The sequence below is a fragment of the Desmodus rotundus genome, chromosome 3, assembly GCF_022682495.2.
Source record: "Desmodus rotundus isolate HL8 chromosome 3, HLdesRot8A.1, whole genome shotgun sequence".
Taxonomy (NCBI): Eukaryota; Metazoa; Chordata; class Mammalia; order Chiroptera; family Phyllostomidae; genus Desmodus; species Desmodus rotundus.
The window spans coordinates 104,985,734-105,002,631 of NC_071389.1; the positions used below are offsets into that span (position 1 = coordinate 104,985,734).

Genomic DNA, 16,898 nt, shown 5'->3' on the forward strand with positions numbered 1-16,898 from the left:
ACTGTAGAATGCGATTATCAATTTTTATGAAGTCTGCTATAATTTTGATATGAATTGCACTGAATCTTTAGATCAATTGGGGAGTGTGGGAAAAGAAAATTTCCCTGAATTTCTATTTTTGTGAAAAAAAAAAGGCTCAGCCCACTAGAAACATCTCATATGCCATGAGAATAAGATTTGTAGTTATTTGTCTAGTTAATTGCTCTGACCCATAATGACAGTAAACTTGCCTTATCTCTTGGAGAAGGCCAATGGTTACATCCCTGAACTAGTCCCTAGGTGCCAGGAAGACCTAAACACTATTACCCTAGGGATATACTTACATTTCAAGGAAGAATGAGGTCCCTGGACAGATTTTCTTTGCCTACCAAAGGGCTAGAGTAAGGAAAGGAAAGGGACAGCAGCCACCTTCATCTTTATAAGCAGAGAAAATAATTTTCCTTGTCCTTTGCCTATGGGTATCTGGCTACTTGTAAGGGACAATTTACCCGGCTCTCATCATATTGCCCTAGACGAAAAAATCAGGTCAAAAGGACAGTGGGAGAGAAGGGTCAGGGTGTGCTTATTATTTAATGGAGGAATTTAATTTAAAAATCTGTCTCTGATCCAGAACATTTCATGTGGACACTTAGATATAACAAATGAAGTCAATTTTAAATTAATTAATAAAATTAAAATGAATTTAAAGAATCAACAGTGAAAATTTGCACCATAGCAATATTGAGTCTTTCAATCCATAATTGTTTATACACTTTTTCTTCTCTTATTTATACATACAAATGCACACTCTTTTATATTTTCCCTCATATTAACCCTTCCAGTATTCTTCATTCCTTCTGACATATTGAAATTACCATGTGGTGTCCTTTCCTTTCAGCCCAAAGGAAATGTCTATGAGCAAAGGATTCTCTCATCTCCGCTTCCATTTTAGGAGGAAAGTTCTACTGGGTATAGAATCACTGACTGATTACTACTTTTCTATTTTCCTTTAGGCTTTTAAATTATTTCTAATGAAAAATCAGCCAATATTCTTAGCGTTTGTTTCCATTTTCATTAGTTTTTTTTGATGTTTTTACAATTTTCACTTCTACACTGTCTTTCAACAGTTTGACTATTACATGTCCATGTGTGATTCTTTTGTTTATTAAATACTTTTGAATATTATTATTGTTCAAATACAGTTTTCTGCCTTTTCCCCCCACCCCAGCTTTCCCCATTTCCCTTCCCTGCTTTTACCCACCCTTTTTTTGTCAATGTGTCCTTTATAGTTGTTCCTGTAAACTCTTCACCCTTTTCCCCCAACTATCCCCTCTCCTATGCGTTCTCGTTACTGCCAGTTTGTTCTTAATTTCAACGTCTCCGGTTATATTTTGCTTGCTTGTTTGTTTTGTTGATTAGGTTCCAGTTAAAGGTGAGATCATGTGGTATTTGTCTTTTACCACCTAACTTATTTCACTTAGCATAATGCTTTCCAGTTCCAGCCATGCTGTCACAAAGAGTAGGAGCTCCTTCTTTCTTTCTGCTGCATAGAATTCCATTGTGTAAATGTACCATGGTTTTTTGATCCATTCATTTACTGATGGGCACTTAGGTTGCTTCCAGCACTTGACTATTGTACATTGTGCTGCTATGCACATTCGTGAGCATAGATTCTTCTGGATTGGTGTTTCAGGATTCTTAGGATATAATCATAGCAGTGGGACTGCTGGGTCAAAAGGCAGTTCATTTTTAGTTTTTTGAGGAAATTCCATACTGTTTTCCATAGTGGTTACACCAGTCTGTAATCCTACCAACAGTGCACTAGGGTTCCCTTTTCTCCACAACCTTTCCAACACTTCTTTGTTACTTTGTTTATGATGAGCATTCTGACCAGTGTGAGATGGTATCTCATTGTGGTTTTAATTTGCATCTCTCTGATGGCCAGTGATGCAGAACATCTTTTCATATGTCTCCAGACCCTCTGTATGTCCTTCTTGGAGAAGTGTCTGTTCAAGTCTTTTGTCCATTTTTTAATTGGGTTGTTTGTCTTCCTATAGTGCAGTTGTGTGAATTGTATATAAAATTTGGAGATCAAACCCTTATCTGAGGTATCATTGGCAAATATGTTTTCCCACACAATTGGTTCTCTTCTCATTTTAATGCTGTTTTCTTTAGCCATGCAGAAGCTTTTTATTTTGATGAGGTCCCATTTGTTTATTCTTTCCTTTATGTCCCTTGCTCTAGGGGACATATCAGTGAAAATATTGCTGTGTGGAATATCTGAGATTTTCCTGCCTATGTTCTCCTCTAGGACTTTTACGGTGTCATGACTTATATTTAAGTCTTTTATCCACCTTGAATTTATTTTTGTGTATGGTGTAAGTTGGTGATCGATTTTCATTTTTTGCATGTAGCTGTCCAGCTCTCCCAACACCATTTGTTGAAGAGGCTCTTTTTATTCCATTTTATCCTGCCCCTTTTCTCAAAAATTAATTGACTGTAGAGACTTGGGTTTATTTCTGGGCTCTCTATTCTGTTCCATTGGCCTGTCTGTTTTTACAGTACCAGACTGTTTTGATTACAGTGGCCTTGTAATACAGTTTCATATCAGGTATTGTGATCCTTCCTACTTTGTCCTTCTTTCTCAAAATTGCAGCAGGTATTCAGGGTTGTTTATGGTTCCATATAATTCTTTTTTCTTTTTTAAAATCATTTTTTATTACTACTCTATTATGGTTGCCCCAATTTTGCCCCCTTTGCCCTCTTCCACCCATCGCATCCCCTGCTCCCACAGTCAATTTCCATAATATTGTCCATGTCTGTACATCATTCTTATAAGTTCTTTGCTAGTCCCTTCCCCTTCTTTCCACCATTATCTCCCTCTCCCCTCCCCTATGGTCACTGTCAGTCTGTTCCATCTTTCCATGCGTCTGGTTCTATTTTCTTCATTAATTTATTTTGTTCATTAGAGTCCTCTGACAGGTAAGATCATATGGTATTTTTCTTTCACTGATTTTTTTATTTCACTTATCATAATACTCTCCAGATCCATCCATGCTGTCACAAAAGGGAGGAGTTCTTTCTGCTGCATAATATTCCATTGTGTAAATGTACTTAGTTTTTATTTTTTATTTTTTTAAATTTTATAGTTATTCAATTGCAATTGTCTGCATTTCTCCCCATCCCTCCACCCCAACCCATCTGAACCCACCTCCCTACCCCACCTACACCCTCCCCCTTGATTTTCTCCTTCTGTCCTTTATAGTATTTCCTGTAAACCCTCCTCCCCACTCCCCTCTGGCTATTGTTACATTATTCTTAACTTCAATATCTCTGGTTATATTTTGTATGCTTTTTTTTCTTTTTAAAAATTTTTATATGGTTATTCAATTACAGGTGTCTGCATTTTCTCCCAATCGTTCCTCCCCACCGCAGCCGAACCCACCTCCCTCCCCCACCTCCACGCTTCCCCTTGATTTTGTCCATTTGTCCTTTATACTAGTTCCTGTACACCCCTCTCCCCACTGTTGCCTCCCCACTACCTTCTGGCTATTGTTAGATTCTTCTTAACTTCAATGTTTCTGGTTATATTTTGTTTGCTTTTTTCTCTTGTTGATTATGTTCCAGTTAAACGTGAGATCATATGGTATTTGTCCCTCACCGCCTGGCTTATTTCACTTAGCATAATGCTCTCCAATTCCATCCATGATGTTGCAAACGGTATAAGCTCCTTCTTTCTCTCTGCTGCATAGAACTCCATTGTGTAAATGTACCATAGTTTTTTTCATCCACTCATTTGCTGATGGGCACTTAGGTTGGTTCCAGTACTTGGCTATTGTAAATTGGGCTGCTATGAACATTGGGGTGCACAGGTTCTTTTGGAATGGTGTTTAAGGGTTCTCAGGTTATAATCCCAACAGCAGAATTGCTGGGTCAAAGGGAAGTTCCATTTTTAGTTTTCTGAGGAAATTCCATACTGTTTTCCACACTGGCCTCACCAGTCTGCATTCCCACCAACAGTGCACTAGGGTTCCCTTTTCTCCGCATCCTCTCCAACATTTGTTTGCGGATTTGTTTATGTTGGCCACTCTGACTGCTGTGACATGGTACCTCATTGTGGTTTTAATTTGCATCTCTCTGATGGCTAGTGATGCTGAGCATCTTTTCATACGTCTCTGGGCTTTCTGTATGTCTTCCTTGGAGAAGTGTCTGTTCAAGTTCTTTGTCCATTTTTTAATTGGGTTGTTTGTCTTCCTGGAGTGCAGTCATGTGAGTTCTTTATATATTTTAGAGATCAGGCCCTTGTCTGAAGTTATCATTGGCAAATATGTTTTCCCATACTGTTGGTTCTCTTTTTATTTTAATGCTGTTTTCTTTACCATGCAGAAGCATTTTATTTTAATGAGGTCCCATTTGTTTCTTCGTTCTTTTATGTCCCTTGCTTTAGGGGATGTTTCTGTGAGGATGTTGTTCTGTGGAATGTCTGAGATTTTCCTGCCAATGTTTTCCTCTAGGACTGTTATGGTGTTATGACTTATATCTAAGTCTTTTAACCACCTTGAATTTATTTTTGTGTATGGTGTAAGTTGATGATCAAGTTTCATTTTTTTGCACACAGCTATCCAGATCTCCCAACACTATTTGTTGAAGAGGTTGTTTTTGCTCCAATTTATGCTCCTGCCTCCTTTGTCAAATATTAATTGACCGTAAAGACTTGGGTTTATTTCTGGACTCTCTGTTCTGTTCCATTGGTCTATGTGCCTGTTTTTATGCCAGAGCCCAGCTGATTTGATTACAGTGGCCTTCTAATAGAGTTGATATCAGGTATTGTGATCCCCCCTGCTTTGTTTTTCTTTCTCAAACTTGCTGCAGCTATTGAGTGTCATTTATGGTTCCATATAAATTTCTGAAATGTTTGTTCTATATCTGTGAAATATGAAATGGGTACTCTAATAGGGATTGCACTGAATCTATAAATTGCTTTGGGTAGTATGGCCATTTTGATGATGTTAATTCTTCCAATCCATGAGCATGGTACATGCTTCCATTTATTTGTGTCTTCCATAACTTTTTTCTTCAGTGTTGTGTAGTTTTCTGAGTACAGGTCTTTTACCTCCTTGGTTAGGTTTATTCCTAGGCACTTTATTTTTCTTGTGCTCTACCAAGTGGGATTTTTTTTCCTGATTTCTCTTTCTGCTGTTTCATTTTTGGTATACAGGAATACCTTTGACTTCTGAGTATTGACTTTGTGTCCAGCTGTTTTGCCAAATTCATTTCTTAGATCGAGTACTTTTTTTGTGGATTCCATAGGATTTTCCATTTACACTATCATGTCATCTACAAACAGTGACAGTTTCATTTCCTCTTTTCCAATTTGGATACCTTTGTTTCTTCTTCTTGTCTGATTGCTGTGGCCAGGACTTCAAATACTGTGTTGAATAGGAGTGGTGAGAGAGGGCATCCTTGTCTTGTTCCTGATCTTAGTGGGAAAGCTCTAAGTTTTGGTCCATTGAGTATGATGTTGGCTGTAGGTCTCTCATATATGGCCTGTATTATGTTGAGGAATGCTCCCTCTATTCCCACTTCGCTGAGTGTTTTTATCAGAAATGGGTGCTGTATCTTATCAAATGCTTTTTCCGCATCTATTGATATGATCATGTGATTTTTGTCTTTGCTGTTGTTTATGTGGTGTATTATGTTTATTGCCTTGTGAATATTGTACCATCCTTGCATCCCTGGGATGAATCCCACTTGGTCGTGGTGTATGATCTTTTTAATGTATTGCTGGATGCAGTTAGCCAATATTTTCTTGAGGATTTTAGCATATGTGTTCATCAGTGATATTGGCCTGAAGTTTTCTTTCTTTCTTATGTCTTTATCTGGTTTTGGGATTAGGATGATGTTGGCTTCATAAAAAGAGTTTGGGAGTCTTCCATGTTCTTGGATTTTTTGGAATAGTATGTGAAGGATAGGGGTTAGCTGTTCCTTAAATGCTTTGTAGAATTATCCTGTGAAACCATCTGGTCCAGGGCTTTTGTGTGTTGGGAGTTTTTTGATTACTGCTTCAATTTTGTCTGCTCTTATTGGCCTCTTTGGGCTTTCTGCTTCTTCTTCATTGAGTTTTGGAAGGTTATATTTTTCCAGAAATGTGTCCATTTCATCTAGGTTTTCAAATTTCTTGGCATATAGTTCCTCGTAGTGACTTTACAATCCTTTGTATTTCCTTTGTATCAGTTGTAATCTCTCCTCTTTCATTTCTGATTGTGTTTATTTCGGTCCTCTCTCTTTTTTTCTTGATGAGCCTGCTCAAAGACTTGTGATTTTATTTATCTTTTCAAAGAAACAGCTCTTGGATTTATTGATCCTTAGGATGGTGTTTTTAGTCTCTATGTCGTTTAATTCTGCTCTGATCTTGGTTATTTCCTCCCTTCTACTTGCTCTGGGCTGCTTTTTTTGTTGTTCCTCGAGTTCTTGTAGGCATAGGGTTAGGTTGTTTATTTGAAATGTGTCTGTTTATTTTAGGTAGGCCTGTAGCACTATGAACTTCCCTCTCAGGACTGCCTTTGCTCTCTTCCATAGTTTGGGTTGTTGTTAGTTCATTTTCATTTGTTTCCAGAAACTTTTTGATTTCTTCCTTGATCTCTTTCTTGACCCATTCATTGTTTAATAGCGTGCTGTTCAATCTCTATGAGTGAGTGTTTTTGAATTTTTTCCTTTGGTGTTGGTTTGTAGTTTCAGTCCCTTGTGTTCAGAGAAAATGCCTGATATGATTTCAACTTTCTTTAAGTTGTTGAGAATTTTTTTGTGTCCTGTCATGTGATATATCTTTGGAAATGTTTCATGTGCATTTGAAAAGAATGTATATTTTGCTTGTTTGGGATGAAAAGCTCTATACATAAGAGTTAATTCCACTTGATCTAGGACATTGTTCAATGCTGCAATATCTTTGTTGATATTTTGTTTGGAAGATCCTTTGTTGAGTATGGGGTGGTGAAATCCCCTATGATAATTGTGTTGCTGTCAATATCTTTCTTGAATTCTTCCAAGATTTCATCTATGTATTTGGGTGCTCCTATGTTGGGTGCATATATATTTACAACGTTTATGTCTTCTTGATGGATTCTTCCATTGAGTATTATGAACTTACCTTCTGGGTCTCTTTTTATGGCCTTTTTTTTAAAGTTTATTTTGTCTACTATTAGTATTGCTACCCTGGCTTTTTTCTTTTTTCCTGTCCATTTGCTTGGAGTATTTCTTTCCAGCCCTTCACTTTCAGTCTGTGGTGGGTCTCTTGTAGGCAGCGTATGTGGGTCATGATTTCTTTTCTTTTCTTTTTTTTTTTACTTATTTTATTGTTGTTCAATTGCTGTTGTCTGCATTTTCTCCCTACCCCTCTACCCCACCCCAGCCAAACCCTTCTCCTTCCCCTGCTTCCACCCTCCCTCTTAGTTTTGTCCATGTGTCGTTCATAGTAGTTCCTGAAAACCCTTCTCCCCACTGTCCCTTTACCCCTTCCCTCTGGATATTGTTAGATTGTTCTTAACTTCAATGTTTCAGGTTATATTTTGTTTACTTCTTTCCTCTCTTGATTATGTTCCAGATAAAGGTTAGATCATATGGTATTTGTACCTCACCTCCTGGCTTATTTCACTTAGCATAATGCTCTCCAGTTTCATCCATGCTGGGTCATGATTTCTAATCCATTCAGCTATTCTGTCTTTTGACTGAAGCATTGAATCCATTTACACTGAACATTATTATTTATTGATGGGTACTTATTCATTGCCATTTTTTCATATGTGTGTTCCCCTCTCTCTCACTTTTATTTTTTTCTGTTCTTAAAGCAGACCCTTTAGCATGTCTTACAGTGCTAGATTGAAGGAGGTGTATTCTTTTAGATTTCTTTTGTGTGGGAAGCTCTTTACTGGGCCTTCCATCTGGATTGAGAGCATGGCTGGGTAAAGTAGTCTTGGTTGCAGGCCTCTGGTTCACTTTTTTTTTTTTTACATTTAAAAAATATATTTATTGATTATGCTATTACAGTTGTCCCATTCTGCCCCCCCACTCCACTCAATCCTGCCCACTCCCTTCCTCCCACATTCGCCCTCTATAGTTCATGTCCATGGGTCAAAGTTATAAGTTTTTTGGCTTCTACATTTCCTACACTATTCTTACCCTCCCCCTGTCTATTTTCCACCTATCATTTATGCTACTTATTCTCTGTACCTTTCCCCCCTCTCTCCCCCTCCCACTCCTCTGTTGATAACCCTCCATGTGAGCTCCATTTCTGTGGTTCCGTGCCTGTTCTAGTTGTTTGCTTAGTTTGCTTTTGTTTTCGTTTTAGGTGTGGTTGTTAATAATTGTGAGTTTGCTGTCATTTTTACTGTTCATATTTTTTATCTTCTTTTTCTTAGATAAGTCCCTTTAACATTTCATATAAGGGCTTAGTGATGATGAACTCCTTTAACTTGACCTTCTCTGAGAAGCACTTTATCTTCCCTTCCATTCTAAATGATAGCTTTGCTGGATAGAGCAATCTTGGATGTAGGCCCTTGCCTTTCATGACTTGGAATACTTCTTGCCAGTCCCTTCTTGCCTGTAAGGTCTCTTTTGAGAAATCAGCTGACAGTCTTATGGGAACTCCTTTGTAGGTAACTGTGTCCTTTTCTCTTGCTGCTTCTAAGATTCTCTCCTTCTGTTTATTCTTAGGTAATGTAATTATGATGTACCTTGGTGTGTTCCTCCTTGGGTCCAGCTTCTTTGGGACTCTCTGAGCCTCCTGGACTTCCTGGAAGTCTATTTCTTTGACCAGATTAGGGAAGTTCTCCTTCATTATTTGTTCAAATAAGTTTTCAATTTTTTGTTCTTCCTCTTCTCCTTCTGGCACCCCTATAATTCGGATGTTGGAACATTGCAAGATGTCCTGGAGGTTCCTAAGCCTCTCCTCATTTTTCCAACTTCTTGTTTCTTCATTCTTTTCTGGTTGGATGTTTCTTTCTTCCTTCTGGTCCACACCCATTGATTTGAGTCCCAGTTTCCTTCACCTCACTATTGGTTCCCTGTACATTTTCCTTTGTTTCTCTTAGCATAGCCTTCATTTTTTCATCTAGTTTTCAACCAAATTCAACCAATTCTGTGAGGTTCCTGATTACCAGTGTTTTGAACTGTGCATCTGATAGCTTGGCTATCTGTTCGCTCCTTAGTTGAATTATTTCTGGAGCTTTGAAGTGTTCTGTCATTTGGGCCATTTTTTTTTTTGTCTTGGTGCTTCTGGTACTTAAAGGGGCGGAGCTTTAGGTGTTCCTCAGGGCAGGGTAAGGCTGGTCGCTCTGCTGTGACGCTATATGTGGGCGGGGGGCCGAGAGGGAGTAATGGCACCCGCTCCACTCTCTGCGGGATTTCAGTCACTCCCTCTGCTACCCACAATCAAACTGGGCCCCTCTGGTGCTGGCCCCCAAGTGGGTGGGCCCATGCATACTCCAGGCCCCTGTGTGTCTCTCCAACGACCCCTCCCGTGAGGCTGGGAGTCTCTCCTGCTGCTGCGCCAACCCCCAATGGGCATTTTCAATCAGATGTTTGAGGCTTTATTTCCCCACGCTGGAGCCCTGGGTTGCACGGTCTGCTTTGCTCCCCACCGTTTGTCTGGTTTATTTATGCACGAATGTGGGGCTGCGGGGTCTGCTACCCACTGCTCTGCCTGCCCCGTTCTCCGCCACTCTGAGTCTGGCCCTCTCGGTTTATCTGTGTGCGAATGTGGGGCCGCAGGGTCTGCTAGAGGTCGGACTGCCTTCCCCGTTCATCCCACACTCTGCCAGTCTCGGTCCCGCCATGGCAACGCGAGTCCTCTCCGCCCCAGCTGCCCTTCTCCGCCCCTCCTACCGGTTTGGATGAATGTTTATTTTTTATCTCCTTGGTGTCGGACTTCCTTGCCGTTCAATTTTCTGTCAGTTCTGGTTGTGCGAGGAGGCACAGTGTGTCTACCTACGCCGCCATCTTGGTTCTCCCGGTTCTCATTACTTGGAATATTTTTTGTCATTCTCTTCTGGCTTGGAGCATTTCCATTGAGATGTCAGCTGCTAAACTTATTGGGGCTCCCCTGTATGTTACTTCTTGTTTCTCCCTTGCTGCCTTCAAGATCCTCTCTTTGTCTTGGAATTCTGCCATTTTAATTACAATGTGTCTTGCAGTGGGCCTCTTTGCAGTCCTCTTGATTGGGATTCTCTGTGTTTCCTGGATTTGTGTGACTTTTTCTCTCATCAAATTTGGGAAGTTTTCCATCATTACCTTTTCAAACAGGTTTTCTATCCCTTGCTCTTCTCCTTGTCCTTCTGGTGTCCCCATTATATGGATATTAGTATGTTTCCTATTGTCCTGCAGTTCCTTTACCATGTCTTCATACTTTCTGAGTTGCTTTTCATTTTCTTGCTCTTCCTGGGTGTTTTTTCCTACTTTGTCCTCCAGCTCACTGATTCGATCATCTGCTTCATCCAGATCCTCTGCTTCACCTAGCCCTCTTGTAATTCCTTCTAGTGTGTTTTTTATTTCTGAGATTTCATTGTTTATTTCTTACTCTTTTTTGTTTATAGTTTCTATTTCTTTTTTCATACTGTTGTAGTTCTCACTCAGTTCCTTGTAGTTGTCTGTGAGTTCCTTGTCCATCTTTACAACTAGTATTTTGAGTTCTATATCTGATAGTTTGCTTACCTCCATTTTATGTAGCTCTTTTAGTGGGCAGTCTTCCAGTCCTTTGGATTGCATTTTTTTTTCTCCCCATTTTAGTTGACTCTTTTTGTTTGTTTCTGCACTTCCTGATGTTTCACTTTGCTGTCTTTGTAGGGTGAACTTCTATGATAGGAATTCTATGGGGTTCAGTTATAGGGAACCGTTCCACATGTGGGAAATATGGCCCAGTCCACACTCGGAAAAGCCAGTGGGGAGCGAGGTTCGGTGAGCAGGACCCATGCCCACGGATAGGTTCTCTCGTGGGGAATCAGGCCTGCATTATACCTAGACTGTTATGAGGCTTGCTCTTGCTAAAACTCCCTCACCCTGAATTGAAGCAGCAAATGTTTACCAAAGTATCTTTAACTTCCTAAAGTCTGTGCTAAACCTCCCAAGTATGGAATGTAACAAGTTCAACCACTTTCCCCTTTGATCTGTAATATCCTTCTGTTTGAAGTAATTAGCAGCATTCTGTCTTTTGTTGTCTGTAAAAGCTAATCACCTACAGTGAACCTATGCATAATAAATGAGGACCATCCTTGATGTAATGTGCCCAGAAAAGCAATAAAAGCCTGTCCAGGCACGAATCAGCTCTCTCTCTTGGGCTCTCTCTAGCCCTTTCCCCCTCTCTCTGATTTAGAGAGCGGCCGTGCAGTCCCGTTTTCTCCACAAGATTTCTGTAGTCCGTGTGTATTTGTCTACTGCTGCCACAACACAGGATCCTGCTGGGCAGGATCCGCATCATCTGGCTCCCAGGGACAGGGACCCAGGGCTACGAGCCGCAGTTGTGGTCAACACACCAACTTGGTTGGAGTGTGTGCATCAGCCCAGGTAAGGGTAAACAACACCAAGTGCTTTTAGGGAAGGTCATCGGATGTGTTGGATTTCAGAGAAAAGGGGATTTCTTCCTAGGTGGCTCTCTCTTGCAACCGCTTTACATCTGTACCCTCTTTAGTAAGCAGGAGCCTTGCTCCCTCTCCCAAATATCTGCCACAATTTTGCGGGCACAGGTTGAGCAGTTAAAAGCCACAGGGGTGCTCGCCGCTAGAAGACACCCGTGAAAGGATTATCTGGATATGGACTGGGACAGAACACTAGGTTTCTCGCCAGCTGCAAGCAAAAGTCCACATGAGAGAACCTATCCATGGGCATGGGTCCTGCCCGCCGAACCTGGCTCCCCACTGGCTATTCCAAGTGGGGGCTGGGCCACATTTCCCACGCATGGAACAGTTCCCTATATTCAGTGTTGTGGTACCTTTGAACTCCTTGTCTGGATGCTCTTGGTTTGCCCTTTCCTCTGTTTGTGTGGGCTCTCTTGTACTTGGGTTTGTATCTTTTGGTGGTTCCTTTGTTGGTGGTTTCTCACCTCCAGCAGGTATACGGATGTCCATAGCTCCCACCTATTCTTGTATGTGATCACTGGTAGGAGGTAGGCAAAATGGATTAAGACAGTAGGAGAGTATTTTATGGTATTGAAAGTACCAGCAAGTAAAGAAGAGATAGGAGATTCTTTGGATAAGTATAGTGTTAACTGTGGTATTTCATCTAATGAGCCACTTTTTATAAAAGGTGGAAGAGAGATAAGACTCTTGTTAAAGGGGAGGATGATTGTGAGCTGAATCCAGAAAACAGCGCTTGTGCAAGGTTGGATGCTGAGATATAGTGGGAGTAAAGGATAGAATGTAGGCATAGTGTGAGAGAGAACAGAGTTAACCACAACAATAATAATGCTCAGGAATAAAGTGAAGTGGGCTAAGATCATGGAGGGTTGCTGTGCAGTATTTACAATCATATGGAACAACAATTATTTATAATGGTACTGGAACAACAATAATATCAAGATATATATGATCTGGATAACCAGAACAGAAAGTACATGATCAAGAGTAGTGCATTATTGGAACACAAATGAAGTGAAGGAAGGAAAATTAAAATGCAATAAAGACAGAATAAGGAAAACCAGTCAAACAATGCAATTAAACAGAGAAATAAAACGAGTAAAACTAAACATAAGGAAAAGAAATGTAAAAAATACTAATAAAAGTAGTAAAAATAAGGAAAAGATAATAATAATACACATAATAAAATACCAGCTCTATGGGATAGCAAAGGGACATTTGTCTCAGTTTCCCAGTTTGGGGGGTTAGCCTTGTGCTCCCCCTTTGGATCAGTTTCTGGACCTTTCATAACTCCATGTCTTATTGTTTCACTTGGGGGAAGAAGAAAAAGGAAAAAAAGAGAGGGAAGAAAAAAAATAAGCCTCCTGCTGACTTTAAAACTGTTCAGCAAGTTCTGCTGGTCTTCCTGGATGCCACAGGAAGAGGGGGGCTGGGCTTCGCTTTTATCCCTTCCTATGGTTTTGAGAAGATGGGGACCAGGTTTGGGCCACTATATTCACAGATGCCCAGCCTCTGGCCCAGGTCCTCCATGAGTTGCCAGGCTCAAATCAGCCACCCAGTTTCTGGGTGCGCAGTGTGAGTCAAACTCCAGCGCATGGTTCCATTCAGTCACTCAATCTCTGGGCACACAGTGCGAGTCAAGCTCAGGCACTGTTCCAATCAGCCACACAGTCTCTCGGCACTCTGCGTGAGTCAAGCTCTGGCGCACAATTCAAACCAGCCATTCAGTCTCAGGCTCATGGCCCCATTAGCCACTCAGTCTCTGGGTGCTCACAGCTCAAACCACCCTCAGGTGAGCCAGCCGCTGCTCAAGTGTTCCTCACGAAGCAGCTGCCCACTGTTCTTAACAAGTGCACGGCTTTTCACACAGCCCAACTTTCCAACCAGTCTGGAGACTATCCGAGTCAGGGTCTGACACGGCCCAACTCCTCCTTTCTCCAGATGTTGCCTTGCACCCCAATATCTCTGGTGCCAGTGTCCACAGTCCCAGCAGATGTATACTGCCTCTGTGTGTCTCCCACTTCATCTCTATTCCCCCCAGCGACTTCCGGTGTCCAGGACCTTCCTGGTGCCCGCTGCCCTCCCTGCTCTGGTAGGGGAGGGAGCTGGTGATCTAATTCTCCTCCCCATATCCTGCAGCAGGTGCCGGGCTGGGGGACACAGCAACCTATGTCTCCACGCAGATCCCAGGGACCTTACTGTCCCAGCACAATCTCCTTACCATCTGTTTTTCAATGTCCTCTGCAATTGTTTGCCTCCAAACTTCATATAAGCTGGGATTCTGTTGGCTGTTCACTCTGTTCCTGAGAAGATCAGTTAGGTGTTCCAGCTGGGCACAGGGAGAACTGGGCCACACTCCCACCTACCTCGCCATCATCACTCTCCCATGTGTGATTCTTTTTATAATTATCCTACTTGAACTTTGTTGAGCTCCTTGGATCTATATATTAATGTTTTCATTACATTTTGGATGTTTCAATTCTTATTTCTTCAAATGACCTTTTATATTTTGTCCAATTCTCTCTCCCTTCTCTTTTTAGTACTCTCATTAAGTGTATGTTGATACACTTTATGGTTTACCCATGTTCCTGAGGAGGCTCTGTCCATTTGTTTCCAGTCTTTTTTCCTCTCTATTCTTTGGATTGGATAACTCCTATTGGTTTGCCTTCAAATTCAGTTTCTTCTGCCCTCTCAAATCTACTCTTAAATACATCTAGAGAATGTCTCATTTCAGTTATTAGGTGTTATAACTATAGGATTTTCATTTGGTTCATTATCACAGTTTCCATTTTTCTATTCAGATTTGCTGTTTGTTGAGTCATTGCTATCATATTTTCCTTTAATTCTATGAACATTGTTTCCTTTAATTCTGTGCCTTAGTTTTATTAAATCCTTTGAAATCTTTGCCTATCAATTCTAGCATCTGGTCCCATTCAAAGTCAGTTTCTGTTGACTACATTTTACTGAGTATGTCTCTTTGCTTGCCCCATAATAATCTGGAAACTGGTTATTTTATATAATGTATTAGACCTACTCAAAAATCTATTTACTTTTACTACATTTCTTAAAATAACTTGCCTGGACTTACATTGTGGAATCTTCCTTCCTTCAGTGTGTAGCTTCTGGTATATCCATTCAAATTTCGTTTTTACTTTTTCTTTTTAGTGTGACTTGCCAGAATTCATCCCTGTGCTTGAATAGCTTAGTGGTCAACTTATGATATAGACAGAGGTTGTGTTCAAACACCTCAAGCCACTAAGGCTTCTATCAATATGTGGGCTGGAAAGAGCATTCAAAGCTTCAGTGGGCTTACAGATATGTGTCGGTTTTTTACTTTCTGCTGGGCTCATCCATGTTCCTACACGTGTGCACACAGTTTCCGAGCAGGCCAGAGAATTGTGGAGAGCTTTCCTAGTCATACTCTTGCTCTCTTATTTCCAGGGTATTGGCTAATACACCCTTCACTGTATCTGAGATTGCAACTTCAGATCAGTAAAGGTACAGGTTTTTCTTGTTTCCTATCAAATTTGACAACTTTAGTTGACAATTTTAGTTTCATTTCTCACTCTCTAAATGGAGTCCACCCATTCTGATGGTAAAGCTGGTGCTCTCTCCATCTGGGCTCATACTGGCAAAACTGGCGGGACTTCTAGCAAAAATGACTCAGAAGGCCTCAGAGGCTGTTGTATTTACCAAAAACTGTGGTAGTTTTTCAGCAGTAAATGCTTCTCAGTGCTCTTGGTTGATTTCCACAGTCTGGAAGTGGTTATTTGACAATTTTGTGCACAGAGTTCACTGCATTGCATGCTGCCATACCCAAGAGTGGCATATAATTTTGGAAGAACAGAAAAGCACGTGCTCTAGATACTTTGCTTTTAACAAAAGGATATACTAGGATAGATACTCCTTGAAGTGCCCTTCTAGACCTGTAATTTCTCCATAGCCTTCCCTGACTAAAAAGAGAAGGGAAGTGGCCTAGGCTACTCTGCATGTGGGACTGCTTCCAATGTCCACTGTATCGCTAACTCATCAGGAATCCCAGATTTTCTCTCTCTGCCTCATGTCTCTTTCTCAGTATGAACAAGTAGAGTGTTTGGATCAGTGTTCACATCTTACAAATGGAAAGTACCTCATATCCAAATCACAGGGAACTCTCTAAAAGGGGCTAAGGAACAGAAAGGCATCACAATACCTGTTGGGAGGACAGGGTTTAAGTACATTTTATGATTTTGGAAAGGTTTAAAATTTATTATGTAAACTACAAAAATCAAGAGTTTTAAAATGTAGTAAACAACAAATATTTTTAAAATTATCTTCAAAGGACTTTCACTTAAGGATAATTTTCCTTTCTTCCTTATAATTTTATTTATTCATGTATTCTTTCCCTAAGTGAAAAAGACTGTCATAAAAATCTAAGGCATCATATTAACAATGATAAATTATTTCCCTTATACACCAACAGTTTGATCACCCTTCCTTCTCTATGAGAGAAACATGAGACAGAGCAAGAGAGAGAGTGAGAATCTAAGAGATCATAGCACAACCCATAGACTTAAAATGGGTAAGACAGCTCCAGCTTTTAAAAGATGTATAAGTACCTCCTCACTGGTACCAGGAAGGAGGTTTCTCATACACTTCTTATTATTAAAGATTTATTTTTATCCTCCCTTGTAGTCTACAAAAATGCAGAAATGGATTCTGCCTTCTTGATGATGCAAACACCTTTTTGCCTTGTTCACACCATTTTCTACTGTGCTATTTCTGTCATGCTCAATTTTCTATACTGCTATGAAAGCATTTGCTGATGGTTACTAAATAAAGCATAAAGACTAAATTTTCAATATAAGGGAGGGCACTTAAGATATACATGCATTTTTACATTTCAAATTTCAAAAAGCTTTGTATTTCTTGAAGAAGAGTACTAAGTGGGTATAGGCTATACTTATTTTTAGAGCCAGTGCATCTGTTATTATTCTTACAATACCAGAACATCCACCAAACCTGATTCTTAAAAAACGACTAAAAGTAACGCAGAAGGATTCCATTCTACAACCCTAACCTGCAATATAGTGAAGCTATTGTGTTCACCCTGGTAAACATCATGTTGTCTCTTCTTTTCTATGACGCCCTAGAATACATGCTTATTGAGATTTATAAAGTTCAGCTACTCAGTTTAATAGCAACCAAAGGGGGGGGAGACAAATAAAAAAGCAGCCAAAGGACAGTGTGAAAATGGAGGACAGTGTAGAATTACATACAATTTGGTGGCCAACAGGACAATATTAAGTCAGTCCCACA

At 40.3% G+C, this 16,898-nt stretch overlaps 1 protein-coding gene across 3 annotated transcripts in view; it reads right to left on the reverse strand.

Annotated features, from left to right (window-relative positions):
* B3GLCT (beta 3-glucosyltransferase) overlaps window positions 1-16,898 on the reverse strand; it is a 133,226-nt gene that overhangs the window by 7,039 nt on the left and 109,289 nt on the right. The gene's annotated exons all lie outside the window — the stretch shown is intronic.